The sequence below is a fragment of the Cyprinus carpio genome, chromosome B8 (assembly GCF_018340385.1).
Source record: "Cyprinus carpio isolate SPL01 chromosome B8, ASM1834038v1, whole genome shotgun sequence".
Lineage (NCBI taxonomy): Eukaryota > Metazoa > Chordata > Actinopteri > Cypriniformes > Cyprinidae > Cyprinus > Cyprinus carpio.
In genome coordinates this window covers 2,541,512-2,559,017 of record NC_056604.1, presented here as the reverse complement: position 1 = coordinate 2,559,017, position 17,506 = coordinate 2,541,512, and the positions used below count along the sequence as shown (strand labels likewise).

The window sequence follows — 17,506 nt, the reverse complement described above, 5'->3', positions numbered from 1 at the left end:
CTGGCCAGTATGGTCCTGGTTGACTCTTGGGAGAGAGGCACTAATGCTGGTTTTATCTGTGTGCCAGATCGCTGTTGCTGTGTGCCAGATTTGTTCTGGTCTGTCCGATTTGGCTCAGATTTTCTCAGCTGGGTTCAGCTGGTGGAAGTTGAGTGTGCCTGTGTGGCGAATTTTTTCAGCTGTGAGCAGCTTGATTCATGAATTTGGAAGAATTGGGACTGAAAGATCCCCTAATGTTTTTTTTCTTCTCACGTCAAATCACTGATGTCAGATCTACGACTTTTCATTGGATGTTGTTTACAGGCCTTGAAAAGTGCCCTTTGAGACCTTGAAGATTTGCCCTTTCAGACCTATATTGATTTTAAAATTAAACTATATTGATATTAAAATGATTTTTAAATAAACTTAATGAAATTGTAAAATTCTTTTTGTGAGTTTTTATTTACTCAAGTATGTGTGTGTGTGTGTGTGTGTGTGTGTGTGTGAGAGAGAGAGACACTTCTTATTGTGCGGTCGAGGTGGCAGTTATCGTCTGCGTGTTGCATACTCTGACAGAACTCATGGAAATACACATCAGAAACTACAGCCGCTAAGAAGATCCTTAAGCTTGTTCACTCTGAGAACCTGTGGTGTCTTTTTACAATTACCTTGAAGACTGATGCCTATCAGGAGTGAGATGGAATTGTTTTCCAGTTGGATTTTCAAAAAAGTTCCATTCTTGTTCCATTTGAGATTGAGCTATTGAATCCATTTTGAGCTGTTGAATCCAACTCTTTTAGACAGCAGTTAATGTGCTATGAAGTATAAAGCATATTCTGCATCTTTGAAGGAAGAATATTTACAGGAAACATGCTACACTCTGTTCTTTTTTCTTTAAATCAAAGAGAATGAAAACATTTTAAGTGTTGGATTGGAGTTCCCCCACTGTTTTTTTTTTTTATATCTTCTGATGTCAAATCACCTGAGATCTTTGACTTTTCACTGGATGTTGTTTAACTTTCTTGCACATGCTCAGATGGCAGGTGATCACGAATAACTGTGCTTTTGTTCAGCTGCAATGAGCTACAGTACATGTTACTGTATGAATGGAAAAGTACTATGGTAGTCAATGACTACTGTTAACAGTTTGATTACTAAAACTGATCAGAATGTCTTCTTTGGTGTTCAACAGCTAAAAACAAAACCCTCATAAAGGTTTGGAACGAGTGTAGGGTGAGTCTCTTTAATTGTCTTGCTCCAATCAGTGAATAGATTGAACCAAAAAGTCACAGTGCTGCAGAACCTTGAATGACCAAACGCTTATGTGTTTTTTTATATTTTCCTACAGGTTTGTGAAGACTGAAGACTGGTGCTGAGGTGATAAACCAAAGCCAGGCCTGCCTTGTTATTACATTACCAGGTAACTTTTATTTCTTCAACAGTATTTCAGTAACTTTAATGACTATTTTGGCATATACTGTGTATCTCAGCATGTGTGAGGTGAGTTTGTCTTGTTAAGATAAATGATATGTTGATGTGTATGTTCTTTGTTTATGGAAAGCTGTTTGTAAAAATTATGGCATTACGTTTGTGGCAAAAAAATAACTGCTGCTTTGTACAATCATCTAAATCTGCTGTTAGTGCTGTTGTTTAATTTACATCATTATCTCTGTCAGTTGAGCTCTGTTTTGCGCTTTATAATTTACTGCTCTCTGTGAACGTTCTCAAATGCATTTTACAGATATCCAGGTTAACAAATTAAATGTTTAGTTTTTTCAATAATATGTTTTCTCAACATCTTTCTAAAGATATTATAACAAATAACCAAGATGAAAACCTTAGATTAATTCATGCTTATATAATAGAAAAAAATCCATCAAAAAGTTTTAGAAAACTCATTATTAAAAAATCTAAATATTCAATTTGTTTACCTGGATACTTGTACAATGTGTAGAAGAACGTCCACTGAGAGCAGTAACTTATAAAGCATAAAACTGAGCTGAACACAAGACAGAGAGGATGACAAATACAACGCAGGCAGTAACAGCCGGCATAAGTTTGACTTCAACATCACAAATATCCAAGTCATTATAAGATTGAAATCAGTGCACAAAGCAGCTCTGAACACCCTCATGTATCCCATCATTCTTCTTAGTCCCCAGTTTCACAAGAACATGTTTTATTGTCTTGTTTTTAACTTTCTGAATGACAGATCACTAAGTACCCTGTTCTCCTTACCAAAGAATGCATGACTGTGGGTAGAAATGAACACAGACACAGGAAGTGCTGTGATCAAACTCTCTTCAGAGGTTTAGAGCTTTAGGTGTTGGTTTATATACTACAGAAGGCCTGAACCACAACTTGAAAAAATAATATCAGTGTGGGGGAAAAATATGTAGTGTCTTAGATTATTTTTTACTTACAGCAAGATTACATATTTCCTGTAAATGTTCTTTCTTTGGTGAAAATGTAAATAATTTAAAAATTTTCCATGTCTTTCTAATTTTGGGTAAGTGCTGCGATAGAGAAAGAAGCTAGGAGTTAGGTTATCTGCTTTCTTATTATCTTTTTATTAGGTTTGGAAGCACAATTTTTTACTTAAGTTACTGTATTTGAAGCTTGATTGAATCAACTGCATGTTTTCATATGATTTCAGTTGACAGGATGTTGTTTAACTTTCTCGCATATTCTCAGATGGGCAAGTTTGACACCATGTTGGATTGTATAGCCCCTTTTGATGGCAGCTGATGTCATCCTGTGCCTCAGCTCATTACATGTTTGAACAGCAGTCTGTGTTTAATGAGAGTTTTGCTAATGCTCTGTGATATTTAACACTGTTTTACTGGGATATATAGTGATTCAATTTTATTGGTATGAATGTAGTAGGGAAGTGAAAGTACACAGGACTTTTGTTTTGCACCGAAAAGTTGGAGATTTTGTAATGACATGATGGTGAGTAAATGATGAGAGAATTTACATTTTTGTCTTGATCAAATGAATGTATAATTTTAGGCAGGCAGACTGAACCAACAAATGTGTGCCGATGTGTGCCGATAACTTTATCACTGTCACAATGCCTTGAATGCCTGAACACTTGCTTTCTAACACCCTCCATCAGGTTTGTAATGATGGATGTTGTACTGTTCTGGTGAGTACAGCTTGTGGGCGGAGACAAAAGTGCACAAGTGGGTGGAGACGAAGCCTATATATTGTCAACACTTTAGTGTCGTTGCTAATTTTGGACGGACATCTGCAGGGAGAAAGCAGACTGGAGTGGGATCAGTGCATCTCGTAGAATTTTCTAGAAACCTATGTTTTTTTTTTTTTTTTTTTACAGTAAGTCTTCTTAAATCCACAGAGGAAAAGGTATGTCATTACTTAACAGATCTACACCTGATTCAACCACCACAGGAAACTCGTCAGCTTTGTCTTTTTCAAGAATCAAGGTCTTGGTGACCTCCAACAAGTGCCCTTACAGACCCGCGACAAGGGGCCTTGGTGACCTCTGACGTGTGCCCTTACAGACCCCGACAAGGGGTCTTGGTGACCTCCAACAAGTGCCCTTACAGACCCGCGACAAGGGGCCTTGGTGACCTCTGACATGTGCCCTTACAGACCCTGACAAGGGGTCTTGGTGACCTCCAACAAGTGCCCTTACAGACCCGCGACAAGGGGCCTTGGTGACCTCTGACAAGTGCTCCTTCAGACCCCGACAATGGGCCTTGGTGACCTCTGACAAGTGCCCTTACATACCCGTGCCAAGGGGTCTTGGTGACCTCTGACAAGTGCCCTTACAGACCCGCGACAAGGGGCCTTGGTGACCTCTGACATGTGCCCTTACAGACCCCGACAAGGGGTCTTGGTGACCTCCAACAAGGGCCCTTACAGACCCGCGACAAGGGGCCTTGGTGACCTCTGACATGTGCCCTTACAGACCCCGACAAGGGGTCTTGGTGACCTCCAACAAGTGCCCTTACAGACCCACGACAAGGGGCCTTGGTGACCTCTGACAAGTGCTCCTTCAGACCCCGACAAGGGGCCTTGGTGACCTCTGACAAGTGCCCTTACATACCCGTGACAAGGGGTCTTGGTGACCTCTGACAAGTGCCCTTACAGACCCCGACAATTGGGTCTAGTGACCTCTGACAGGTGCCCTTACAGACCCCAACAAGGGGTCTTGGTGACCTCTGACAAGTGCTCCTTCAGACCCCAACAAGGGGTCTTGGCGACCTCTGACAAGTGCCATTACATACCCGTGACAAGGGGCCTTGGTGACCTCTGACATGTGCCCTTACAGACCCCGACAAGGGGTCTTGGTGACCTCCAACAAGTGCCCTTACAGACCCACGACAAGGGGCCTTGGTGGCCTCTGACAAGTGCTCCTTCAGACCCCGACAAGGGGCCTTGGTGACCTCTGACAAGTGCCCTTACATACCCGTGACAAGGGGTCTTGGTGACCTCTGACAAGTGCCCTTACAGACCCCGACAATTGGGTCTAGTGACCTCTGACAGGTGCCCTTACAGACCCCAACAAGGGGTCTTGGTGACCTCTGACAAGTGCTCCTTCAGACCCCAACAAGGGGTCTTGGCGACCTCTGACAAGTGCCATTACATACCCGCGATAAGGGGCCTTGGTGACCTCTGACATGTGCCCTTACAGACCCCGACAAGGGGTCTTGGTGACCTCCAACAAGTGCCCTTACAGACCCGCGACAAAGGGGCCTTGGTGACCTCTGACATGTGCCCTTACAGACCCCGACAAGGGGTCTTGGTGACCTCCAACAAGTGCCCTTACAGACCCGCGACAAGGGGCCCTGGTGACCTCTGACAGGTGCCCTTACAGACCCCGACAAGGGGTCTTGGTGACCTCCAACAAGTGCCCTTACAGACCCGCGACAAGGGGCCTTGGTGACCTCTGACAAGTGCTCCTTCAGACCCCGACAAGGGGCCTTGGTGACCTCTGACAAGTGCCCTTACATACCCATGACAAGGGGTCTTGGTGACCTCTGACAAGTGCCCTTACAGACCCCGACAATTGGGTCTAGTGACCTCTGACAGGTGCCCTTACAGACCCCAACAAGGGGTCTTGGTGACCTCTGACAAGTGCTCCTTCAGACCCCAACAAAGGGTCTTGGCGACCTCTGACAAGTGCCATTACATACCGGTGACAAGGGGTCTTGGTGACCTCTGACAAGTGCCCTTACAGACCCCGACAAGGGGTCTTGGTGACCTCTGACAAGTGCCCTTACAGACTCGCGACAAGGGATCTTGGTGACCTGTGACAAGAGGACTAAGTGACCCCCTACAAGAGGTCTTGGTAACCCCTACAAGTTGTCTTGGTGACCTCTGAGAAGTGCCCTTACAGACCCTAACAAGGGGTCTTGGTGACCTCTGACAAGTGCCCTTACAGACCCTAACAAGGGGTGTTGGTGACCTCTGACAATTGCCCTTACAGACCCTGACAAGGGGTCTTGGTGACCTCTGACAAGTTCCCTTACAAACCCCGACAAGTGCCCTTACAGACCCACGACAAGTGGTCTTGGTGACGCCGACAAGTGCTCTTACAGACTCGCAACAAGTGGTCTTGGTGACGCCAACAAGTGCTCTTACAGACTCAAAACAAGTGGTCTTGGTGACCCCCGACAAGTGTCCTTACAGACCCCGACAAGTGGTCTTGGTAACCCCCGACAAGGAGTCTTGGTGAACTCTGACAAGTGCCCTTACAGACCCGCAACAAGTGGTCTTGGTGACCCCGACAAGTGCCCTTACAGACCCGCGACAAGTGGTCTTGGTGACCCCCGACAAGGAGTCTTGGTGACCTCTGACAAGTGCCCTTACAGACCCGCAACAAGTGGTCTTGGTGACCCCCGACAAGGAGTCTTGTTGACCTCTGACAAGTGCTCTTACAGACCCGCAACAAGTGGTTTTGGTGAACCCCGACAAGTGCCCTTACAGACCTGCAACAAGTGGTCTTGGTGACCCCTGACAAGGAGTCTTGGTGACCTCTGACAAGTGCCCTTACAGACCCGCAACAAGTGGTCTAGGTGACCCCCGACAAGGAGTCTTGGTGACCTCTGACAAGTGCCCTTACAGACCCGCAATAAGTGGTCTTGGTGACCCCGACAAGGGCTCTTACAGACCCGCAACAAGTGGTTTTGGTGAACCCCGACAAGTGCCCTTACAGACCCGCAACAAGTAGTCTTGGTGACCCCCGACAAGTGTCCTTACAGACCCGCGACAAGTGGTCTTGGTGACCCCTGACAAGGAGTCTTGGTGACCCCCGACAAGTGCCCTTACAGACCCGCAACAAGTGGTCTTGGTGACCCCGACAAGTGCCCTTACAGACCCGCAACAAGTGGTCTTGGTGACCCCCGACAAGTGTCCTTACAGACCCGCGACAAGTGGTCTTGGTGACCCCCGACAAGGAGTCTTGGTGACCTCTGACAAGTGCCCTTACAGACCCGCAACAAGTGGTCTTGGTGACCCCGACAAGTGCCCTTACAGACCCGCAACAAGTGGTCTTGGTGACCCCCGACAAGTGCCCTTACAGACCCGCGACAAGTGGTCTTGGTGACCCCCGACAAGTGCCCTTACAGACCCGTGACAAGTGGGGGAGAAACTATTTTGACATTAAAATTATTTTTTTTTTAAAACATCGTGAACTTCTTGTGAGTTTTTATTTACTCAAGTGTGTGTGTGTGTGTGTGTGTGTGTGAGAGAGAGAGACACTTCTCATGGTGTGGTGGCAGTTATCGTCTGTGTGTCGCATACTCTGCAGGACTCGTGGAAACAGACATCAGAATCTACAGCTGTTTTAACAAACTTCAGTTTCACAGACCTTCAACAGCTAAGAAGATCCTTTAGCTTGTTCACTCTGAGAACATGCAGTGTCTTCTCACAATTATCTTGAAGACTGATGCCTATCAGGAGTTTTCCATTTGGATTTACAAAAAAGTTCCATTCTTGTTCCATTTGAGATTGAGCTATTGAATCCATTTTGAGCTGTTGAATCCAACTCTTTTAGACAGCAGTTAATGTGCTATGAAGTATAAAGCATATTCTGCATCTTTGAAGGAAGAATATTTACAGGAAACATGCTACACTCTGTTCTTTTTTTTTAAATCAAAGAGAATGAAAACATTTTTAGTGGTTTTTTTTATATCTTCTGATGTCAAATCACCTGAGATCTTTGACTTTCACTGGATGTTGTTTAACTTTCTTGCACATGCTCAGATGGCAGGTGATCACGAATAACTGTGCTTTTGTTCAGCTGCAGTGAGCTACAGTACATGTTACTGTATGAATGTAAAAGTCCTATGGTAGTCAATGACTACTGTTAACAGTTTGATTACTAAAACTGATCAGAATGTCTTCTTTGGTGTTCAACAGCTAAAAACAAAACCCTCATAAAGGTTTGGAACGAGTGTAGGGTGAGTCTCTTTAATTGTCTTGCTCAAATCAATGAATAGATTGAACCAAAAAGTCACAGTGCTGCAGAACCTTGAATGACCAAACGCTTATAAAGTGAAAGTGACGTGACATTCAGCCAAGTATGGTGACCCATACTCAGAATTAGTGCTCTGCATTTAACCCATCCGAAGTGCACACACACAGAGCAGTGAACACACACACACACTGTGAACACACACCCGGAGCAGTGGGCAGCCATTTTATGCTGCGGCGCGCCGGGGAGCAGTTGGGGGTTCGATGCCTTGCTCAAGGGCACCTAAGTCGTGGTATTGAAGGTGGAGAGAGAACTGTACATGCACTCCCCCCCACCCACAATCCCTGCCGGCCCGGGACTCGAACTCACAACCCTTCGATTGGGAGTCCGACTCTCTAACCATTAGGCCACGACTCCCCCATTATGTGTTTTTTTATATTTTCCTACAGGTTTGTGAAGATTGAAGACTGGTGCTGAGGTGATAAACCAAAGCCAGGCCTGCCTCGTTATTACATTATCAGGTAACTTTTATTTCTTCAACAGTATTTCAGTAACTTTAATGACTATTTTGGCATATACTGTGTATCTCAGCATGTGTGAGGTGAGTTTGTCTTGTTAAGATAAATGATATGTTGATGTGTATGTTCTTTGTTTATGGAAAGCTGTTTGTAAAAATTATGGCATTACGTTTGTGGCAAAAAAAATAACTGCTGCTTTGTACAATCGTCTAAATCAGCTGCATATATTCACACAATTTAAAAGAATAGGCTTACATATGTTAATGCTGTGTATTTTAGCTTTGCTGTTCTTTTGTTAAACCCACATTTATGAATCATGTTTCCTGTAAATGTTCTCTCTTCAAAGAAAATTTAAATAAGTTTATGAAAATTAGATTTCAGTTTCAACCAAGAATGCCGATTTTTTAGACCAATTGGAAGACCCCGTAGGTGAGGTCTAGCTGCAGGCAAGCTTTTGTTTACAGTAGCAAGTTGACATGACAACTGTTTTATTTGAAGCCAAACTGGCCCGACCCCACAGACGGTTCAAGATAGTCCCCTCCACAACACAGGCGCATTGATCAATACTGGCCCAAACCCCACAAATGGGTCAAGATTAGGGATGCACAATATTATCAGAAAGTTATCAGCAGTGTTGCCAACTTCTTTCAATTAAAAGTAGCTAAAACTGGTAGCTAAATGTCACTAGATGACATAATGGCAAATTCACTGATCTATATAAAGATGAAGATGAGAAACTGGATAAGATTTGTCCAAGAAGTTGCTATATTTGTCCTTAAACTTTTGAAAAAGTCTCAAAAGGGGAAGGGAAGTCACTAAACATGCTACAAAGTATCTAAATTGGAAATCAACTGATAATTGCTTAAAATGTAAACATTGGCCAATGAAAAAAATATGCCGATATGCCCTGCAGATAAGACAGATAGCTCACATTTACTCAGGGTGTGATAGTGATAAGATTACATCAGCAGTTTGGTCATTCTTGCCTGAATGATGATTCACTCAGTTGACAGTTGTTTTGGATAGTCACATTTACTTTGAGATTGCATGCAGAACGCCACGTCTGGTGTGCAAGAGAGTCAACAATTTCTTGCATGTGCAGTAGTAGCAGCAGCGGCACCCATCCGGTAAGGCGTTTTATTTACTTAGGGGGTGCTGTTGGCCTACTTGTAATAAAATGAAAATAAAATATACAAATATCTTTGATACTTGTGTTTCTGAGTAAATAAAGCAGTATCAATGTCATAAAGTCAGGAGTCTGTTTTGATTTAAAGGTCAGAAGCTATAGGTTACATAATAAAAATCAAAAACATGTCACTTTAAATAATATAGTATTTACAGATATATTCAGTAATATGTAATACATTTTTTTCAAATGGATTATGAAAATTTAAATATAAGGAGCTTTAAAAGATTTTTTTAGACTTTTTTTTACAGCTCATTTGCTTTTCAATTAATATTAAATCTTCATATAAAATGTTAAGGTTTCAACTGCAAATGAGAAAAAAAAAAAACAGAGATAGATTTGATTACAGTTATTTTTAAGGCTTTCAATGTACTCTTATTAAAAAAGAACTTTAAAGTTTATTAGGCTACTTCTAACAAATACAATTTTGCTCAAAACTAACCAAAACTAAAAATAAATAATTTCTAATTTCCACACAGGAGAGTCTTGGTGTCATTTCAAAACAAAGGGAAGTATATATCGGTATCAGCATCGGCTATTGGCCGAAATGATTTGAAAAATATTTGCATTTCAAATATTGGCAAAATTCTAATATTGTGCATCCCATATTACAAAACTATGACATGGGTGTGCAGAGAAACAAAGGAATAACTGCACAGGTCAGTCGAGATACTCTTCCCCACGGAGGCCAGTCAGATTCTCTCTTCTTCAGCATGTCTTGTGCTTCATCTGAATTCACTGAAGTTAATATGCCATTGCTTGGCACTACACCTGAGTCAACTACCATTGTAACCCAACCGGCTTTGTTTTTTTTAAAGCTACAGCAGTGGTTAACTTGCGTGAATTGTTTGCTTTTATCTGTATTTATCTTTATCTGTATTTATCCCCAATTGTAAGTCGCTTTGGATAAAAGTGTCTGCAAAATGACTAAATGTAAATCTGTACACCAGATTTTATCAGGTGCACTTCAGATTCATTCAGTTGTACTGAACTTGATTCGGGTGTTTTCAACATGGTTGAGCTGGGCTCAGGTGCATGTCGAATGTAAAAAATTTGGATCAGGTATTCAGAAGATTTTAACACTGGGTCTGGGATGTCAAACACAGTTTTACTGCACATATGATGATAGATTTCATTGATAAAAGGGAAACAGAAGTGCGTTTCGCTGCACATACTTTCATTCCCTTGTGATAGCTTTCATGTTGACTTTTTGCTCTTTGTGTATTGAGATGTTACTTTCTGGTCAATATATTTAGTCAGTCTACATTTCTTTTGTGATTAATCCTCTGTTAAGTCTAAATATTAATGCGTCGGCAGCCATAGTGCGCCAGAACATCCACCACACACCAGCTTATTGGTGGAGAGGAGACAGAGTGAGGAAACCAATCAGTAGATATGGGGGCCACTGGGCAAATTTGTCCAGGATGTCAAGGTCACACCTCTGCTCTCTTCGAAATATATCCTGGGACCACAGAGAGTCAGGACCTGGGTTAAATGTCTTATCTGCAGGACACATTTAATTTTAACAACAGTATTTCATTATCTTTAATATGCACATAATGCGTTTCTCAGCATGTGTGAATGAGGTGAGTTTGTCTTGTTTCTGCTCCAGTGATGTGGTACTGTAAATTATTGACTGGAACTTTCCAGAAGCTTCTGTGAAGGCCTACGCAGGAACAACACATTGAAGACCCCTACGCAGGAAGGAGTTTTCTATCACATCATACAGTGCTAAAGAGAGCCGCTCTGCCTCACAAACACAGCCAATTTGGTGGCCATGATTGTTCTCACTCTGTAGTGCCCTCGGAGCAACCTAATGGCTTTACCATGTTTTGCTACATGAGTTTATTAACTACTAGAAGTGAGGTGGCGACCTCTAGTGGCTGGATGTGATTTACTACATTTAAAACAACTTCTGTGTTTCACAAATAAATGGAACAACATGAGGGAGAGTAAATGATTCATGAAATGCACCCAATGTAATGTTTGTGCCACAGCTGCCCTAAACTAACAGTATCACCAAAATCAGTTTTTATGTTTCTGTAATGGTTAATCCACTAGTATGTGTAAGCTCTTTAGTCACTGTAGTGTTTCTAATGCTAAAAATACAATTATTATTGTTATCCATGAATTTTTCGAATTTACTGTTTTTTTCATTCCTAAAATATGTGTTTTATCTTATGACAGGTGGTCTAATAAATTTATTAAGCACTGTACATGAGCACTCACATAAGATGAAGACACATCCGTGTCCTGATGAAAGCCGTTTTATTTTACAGGATTTGGTCATGTTGAAGCTGAAGACTACCTGCTTTATCTTTGTAACCTTCCTGCCATTGGACACTTTCCACTGTGGAATACGTCAGGATTGAAACCAAACAATGCATTTCAGTAGTCTTAATATACTTCTGCTGTCTGCTATCTTAAAGTACACAGCTCAGAACACTCACTATTGAAGAGTTTTAAACTGTTCTTATGATGTCATCAGCCAATTAGTGTTGTCATGATCTACAATCATCAGTCATATGACATTTACAACCCTGAAACATTTCAAATCATACAATATGTAAAGATTGGAATATTCATTTATTTAAACAAACAAACAAACAAACAAACAAACAAGAAATATTAATTGCTTGAATATTGATTTACTCATTTGAATAAATTAATAAATAAATATTGATTGGTATATATATTTTAATGGAAGAGGATTAGGGCTAAGCAAAAAAAAAAAAAAAAAAAAAAAAAAAAAAACGTTTAGATTAAAGTCATTATAATACAAGATTAAACTCATTAAATTTCAAGAAAAATGTTGAAATAAAATGTTGGGATTAAACTCTGATTTATTTTCGAGAATAAATTCATTATGTTTCGCGGAAAAAGTTAAGTTTTGAGAAAAAAAGTCAAGATAAAATGTTGAGAATAAACTCATCAAATTGTGAGAAAAAAAGTGAAAAAAACATAAAAAAACATAAAAATAAAAAGTTGTGAATAAACTCAAACAACAAGAAAAAAAGTTGTGTTTTGGGGAAAAAAAAACTTGTTAAATTTTGAGAAAAAAAGTCAAGAATAAACACTTGTGTCGTTCATTTCATCTCGTTGGACAGTGTCAAACAACGTCTGGAATATAAGTTTATCAGCAATCATAAATCAAAGAAGAATTTCTTAGAAATATAGGTGATGAGGATCACTCCGTCACTTTATGTAAAACTCAAATGCAGTTACAGGGTTTTTGACCAGCGAATGTGTGGAAATGTGTATTTTGTCTATCATTAAAATGCCGGCATCACATTCCATTTTCATAAACTGGTTACAAAATTTGTTGTAGCTTATATATGGGTGCTCAGTTTTTCCTGTTGTAAAATACATATCAACAATTTGATAACTCATCTCTGGCTGGCTCTGACCTGTGCTAACTGCCATGGTGTCTTTCACTAATATTCTACTTCTGCAGTCTTTGAACAGTTGTAAATGCATCCAGTAGAGGGCAGCTGTTTGATATTTCCTAAGTCTTTGTCTGGCAACTTTCAGATGTAGTTCATGCAGTGGCTTTCACAAGTGTGTCACCTGTGATGGAAAGAGACCGCTGCTTGTCTTCAGCAACCTCAAAGTTATTATTTGTTATTAAGTGGTTATGTGGTTTAAGGTTCAAAAACATTATTTTCCACTTACTGTACATTATTGTTTCTTCTCTATGCCCCGCTTTTCTGAAACGCATCGATAAAAATTGTGTTCCATGATTATATTTTGTAAATTTCTTATCAGAAATATATCAAAACATAATTTTTGATTAGTAATATGCTTTGCTAAGAACTTAAGGTGATTTTCTCAAAATTAAAAAAAAAAATTTTTTTTGCACCCTCAGATTTCAGATTTTCAAATAGTTGTATCTCGGCCAGATATTGTCCTCATAACAAACCATACATCAATGGAGAGATTATTTGTTTAGAACATTTCTAAAGAATGTATGACTGGTTTTGAGGTCCAGGGTCACAAATGTGCAATATGTGCAGTATGTTTAAGTGTAGGTCTATCCAGTGATGGGTTTCCCTGATGTTTCTGTTGCACAAGCGTCTGAGCATTTAATTAGAGGCCATCAAGTGAAATATACCAAGAACTCCTGTATGTTACAAAAGGTACCTCATGTATTTTATTGATAGTTGCATTATGTCATCATGATTATTCAATACTGATAAATGCTGAATGTGGTTCGTGAAATCAGTTTTTCTTTTCTTGTTCCAGAGGCAGATGATCGAGCTCATTACGAGAGTGAACTACACATGGAAAGAGAAGCCTTATGTTTACTATCTGTATGGAAATGAGTTGAAAGTGAATGCTGATGACTCTCCCGCCATCTGCTGCTGTTCAGTCATGTGACTCCTCATGTTCATTCCGTGCTGTACTTGCAGACATCAAAAACGCTGACTGTACAACCCATATCTATCACATCTCAAACCTGACTCACAAAACAACACCGTCAGAGTTGGCTATCACTTCATATTTTAAAACTCTTTTAGGCAATCAAGCAGTACGACCATGTTAATATTTAAATATAAACTTGTTTTAATGCTTCTGCAGTGTAGCCTACCGAAAATAATGCAATAAAATTCTAAAGAAAAGTCTAAATAAAGTGAGTTTTGTGAAAGGAACACATCAATTTGCCTTTTTTTTTGTAGATAAAAAAAAAATGTGAATGCTCTCAGAATTTAAACATGAGATTACATATTCACACAACAGGTTTGCAAAACGTAAGTTAAAAACTAAGCATGTCTAAAGATAGAGTTATACTCTATCTCAATCAAATTTGATCTGTGCATATTTCACTACTGATTCAGAAGAGCTTATTTTTTTTATTATAGAAAATTATGGACCCAAATTTTAGCTGGAAGCAACAGTTTAAAGTTACAAAATATCTTGTAGGTTTTGTTTCTTACGAACAAGTAGCTTTTTTCACTTCACAAGATATAAATGTTGTATTGGAGTGCTGTGGATTACTTGTGGATTATTGTGATGTTTTTATCAGCTGTTTGGACTCTTACTGTTATGCAAAATTTCTCCAAATCTGTTCCAATGATGAACAAACTCATCTACATCTTTAAAGGCTTGAAGGTGAGTAATTTTTCATTTTTAGGTGAACTATTCCTAATAAATATGAGAGACAAAAATGCTGCAGCTGCAGTAAAAATGAAAACACAAATGTTAAACAAGCTGTAAAACTCTTTACGAAGAGCAGCTTCTTTGTTTTTTTTTTTTTCTTTTCTCTTGCACGTAACCTCAGACACCGTGGTGAATTAAACTGAAAGATAACACACATATTAAGGTACTAAAGAAACAGCTTTAAAATGCTGACAGCTGTCAATCGACAAGCACGCTTGTGTAAATTTCTTAGTATTGTCTCTTAGTTTAGTCAGTTTGCATAACAGGAAGTATGTGTCATCCAAGTCTGCTACACCATTGTAGCAGTCGCTCTTCTGATTCTAAACTATTGTTGGTTTATTAACATTAACATGTTAAATTTCATGGTTGTTTGAATTAAGACATTCATAACTTATTCTCAGTGTGCACAGAAAGCCATACACTCATTTACTTCATAAAATGTAAAAAAATTTGTTTTTCTTCTATGTTTTGGTTTAAGACATGCCTCAAATATGCATATGACAAGGACTGCACTTTACCACTGAAAATAAAAAGGAGAACTAATAAGTGTTAGTAAGGACCGTCGTTTGATGCACTATCGTTAAAGCTCCTTTCACAAATCTGTTTGCTTGTTGTAATGTTAGCTTCACATAAGTACAACATTTTCTCCAATGTTTTATATATTGTGTTACTTCACACAATGTGAACTGGGAGTAAATCATATATTAATAATAAACTATTGTCATCTGTTTTTAGGGAAATGTCAGGAATTAGAAAATTGGCCTTTAACAATAATTCCAGACATCACAGAAGATTGGTTTTATAAGAACGTGGATGTATGTCTTCTCTTGGCTCTAGAATATAACAAATAACTGTACATTTTATTTAAAATATTTGTATGTCCCTTTGCCCGACAGGAGTTTCCAAGCCAAGTTGATGGAGACGTCACCAGAAAGTATGAACACAGTTTGATTAACTGTATTAAACATCCTTGAAATACAATAAAAATAGCCCCAATCTCACAACCTTCATGTTTAAGTTGAAGAGATACTGGCTAATTGTTTTTATTTTTGTTGATCTCTTTTAGTAAACCAAAACATTATTAGTTTTAAAGCAACATTGATTACTTTCCTCAAAACAACAGCATCGCATAATCTGGCTCAGTACTTGATTTTTAAAGTATGTTTTGTACATTATTATGTAAGTTATTTTTCAAATACAGTAAGAGTTGTGTTTATATCTAACATGAATAATGTATAAAGACATGAGCAGCCAATATTATTTTAATATCAAATGCCAACACACATTGGGCATTGCAAAGTATACACTATTATATTGTATACACTATATACAATAGATACACTATTGTATTATATTGTACCATTTTAGCTGCAGAAATGTGTAACATTCATTGACCAGCATGCTGAAGCGCTGTATTTCAGGTGTCCCTGATCCCAACATCAGTGTACCGACAGATAAAGGACAGAGAGCATGTGATCATGCTGTGCATGTTTAGATTGACATACAGAGGGTCTTTTGAGCTGCTGTAGATTAAAGTCAATGAATAGTTTCTCTTCCTCAATCTTTCTGCTGATGACTGTTGTGGCACATTACACAGTAGGCGCTCAGTATATATAGTTTTCTGTGTGTGCATGTCTACTTAAAAACCTCACACTTGTTATTAATGTGAAATGCATTTTGACATGCAATGAATGACATGCTAATGAAGACAACTCTAGCAGTTATACATATTCTGATAATATTTGTGCTTGATGTGATGATAATCTGATGAGGTTTGGTTTGGTTTGTCCTGACTGATGAGTTTGGGGTCAGGATTAGATTGAGCTTCAGTAGTTTAACAGCACACAGAAACTAACACTGAACTCTTTATACACTTTTTTTTTTTAACAGACACCAACTCCACAGCAGTTACCAACAATGACTATGTGTAAGCATGAAAACTAACTTTCAGAAGAGAACAGAACAGGCCTGAAGAAAAACAAAAACATATATATAAAAAATATATAAATTAAAAATATATTAATTATTCCACTTACCTTTTGCCATTTTTATTTAATTTGAAATTTATAAAATATACCCAGTAAAATGTTAGAAAATTGTCATTTGAGTTTTAATTCAAAAAAAAATTATACAGGATTTTGCTTATGCTGTAACATTCTTAATTTGTTCGTATGTAAAAATAACTGTTTCACTTATCACTTGATTCATGATTTTGCATAACATAATTCGGGCAGACATATGAGGCAGCATAATAATAATTGAATGACCTAAAGTGATAGTTTGGTTTGCATAAATCTTAAAGCTTGATCTAGTTCAGGGCTCTTGTGATTATTGTAACACTATAGGGTATTTTAAGAGAGGGGTCATTCTGTGTCAAATCAACCAAATTTAAAAAAATTTCCCCAGCTCAAATTTTTGATTTGCTTATATTTTTTGATTCAGAGCCAAATTACAAAAGCATAAAATGACTTCAGAAAGATGGCAGCATCATAGTGTTAACTTTACACAGAGATTGGTAGGTCTGTTAGTAAAATATGTTGACTTTAGCAATCTTTGTTGCATTATGTAGCAAAAACTGACCATTCAGAAATGGGAAAAAAGCACTTTTCAAGTTTTTTCCTCAGAGGTTTGCATGCCTGTAACTTAAGAAGTATTAAAGATATCTTATTAAAGATATCCTATATTTTAGATATAGGGTCTTAACAAACTTTCCTCTTGGCATCTTCATTTTTCATTTTTAAGGCCCTATATGGTTCAGTTCAGGACTAAACCAAATGTTAGTCACTTTGCAAAATAATATGATTTTTTTTTTTTAAAGAGGAATGTCTAAAAAACAAATAATGGTGAAACTATGTATCTTGTTTCCTTCTGTCAATACAACACTGCATTGAACATACCTGTATGAGTGCCATAAATACTCTTTTTTCCAAAGTTTGTGTGCAAGCCTATAAATAAAGAAGTATTAAAGATATCGCAATATGATTTTAGTTTCTAGTTCTTAATAAAGTTTTCTTTCAGAACCTTCATTTTTAGGCCTACATCGTTCAGTCCTGTGATTATGTGGTCAGAGATGATGATCTGGAGCTGTACTGTATCAAAGTCGGCTTTATTGTGAATTCTAAAGACACTAAACACTAACAATGGGGGCTGGGGCTCTGGCTCTTCTCAGTCTGAGTGGAAAGTAAAGACGCTGCTGTTTTCTTGGCCAGTGCTGCAGTGTTG

The 17,506-nt window shown here is 38.9% G+C and overlaps 1 long non-coding RNA gene across 1 annotated transcript; it reads left to right on the top strand.

Moving 5' to 3' along the window:
• The first annotated feature begins 539 nt into the window (after positions 1-539).
• LOC109067085 lies at positions 540-11,774 on the top strand. Its single transcript, XR_006155376.1, has 5 exons — positions 540-1,212; positions 1,328-1,399; positions 7,369-7,409; positions 7,873-7,944; positions 11,407-11,774. It is a non-coding gene; the product is annotated as an uncharacterized LOC109067085 (long non-coding RNA).
• Positions 11,775-17,506: the final 5,732 nt, after the last annotated feature.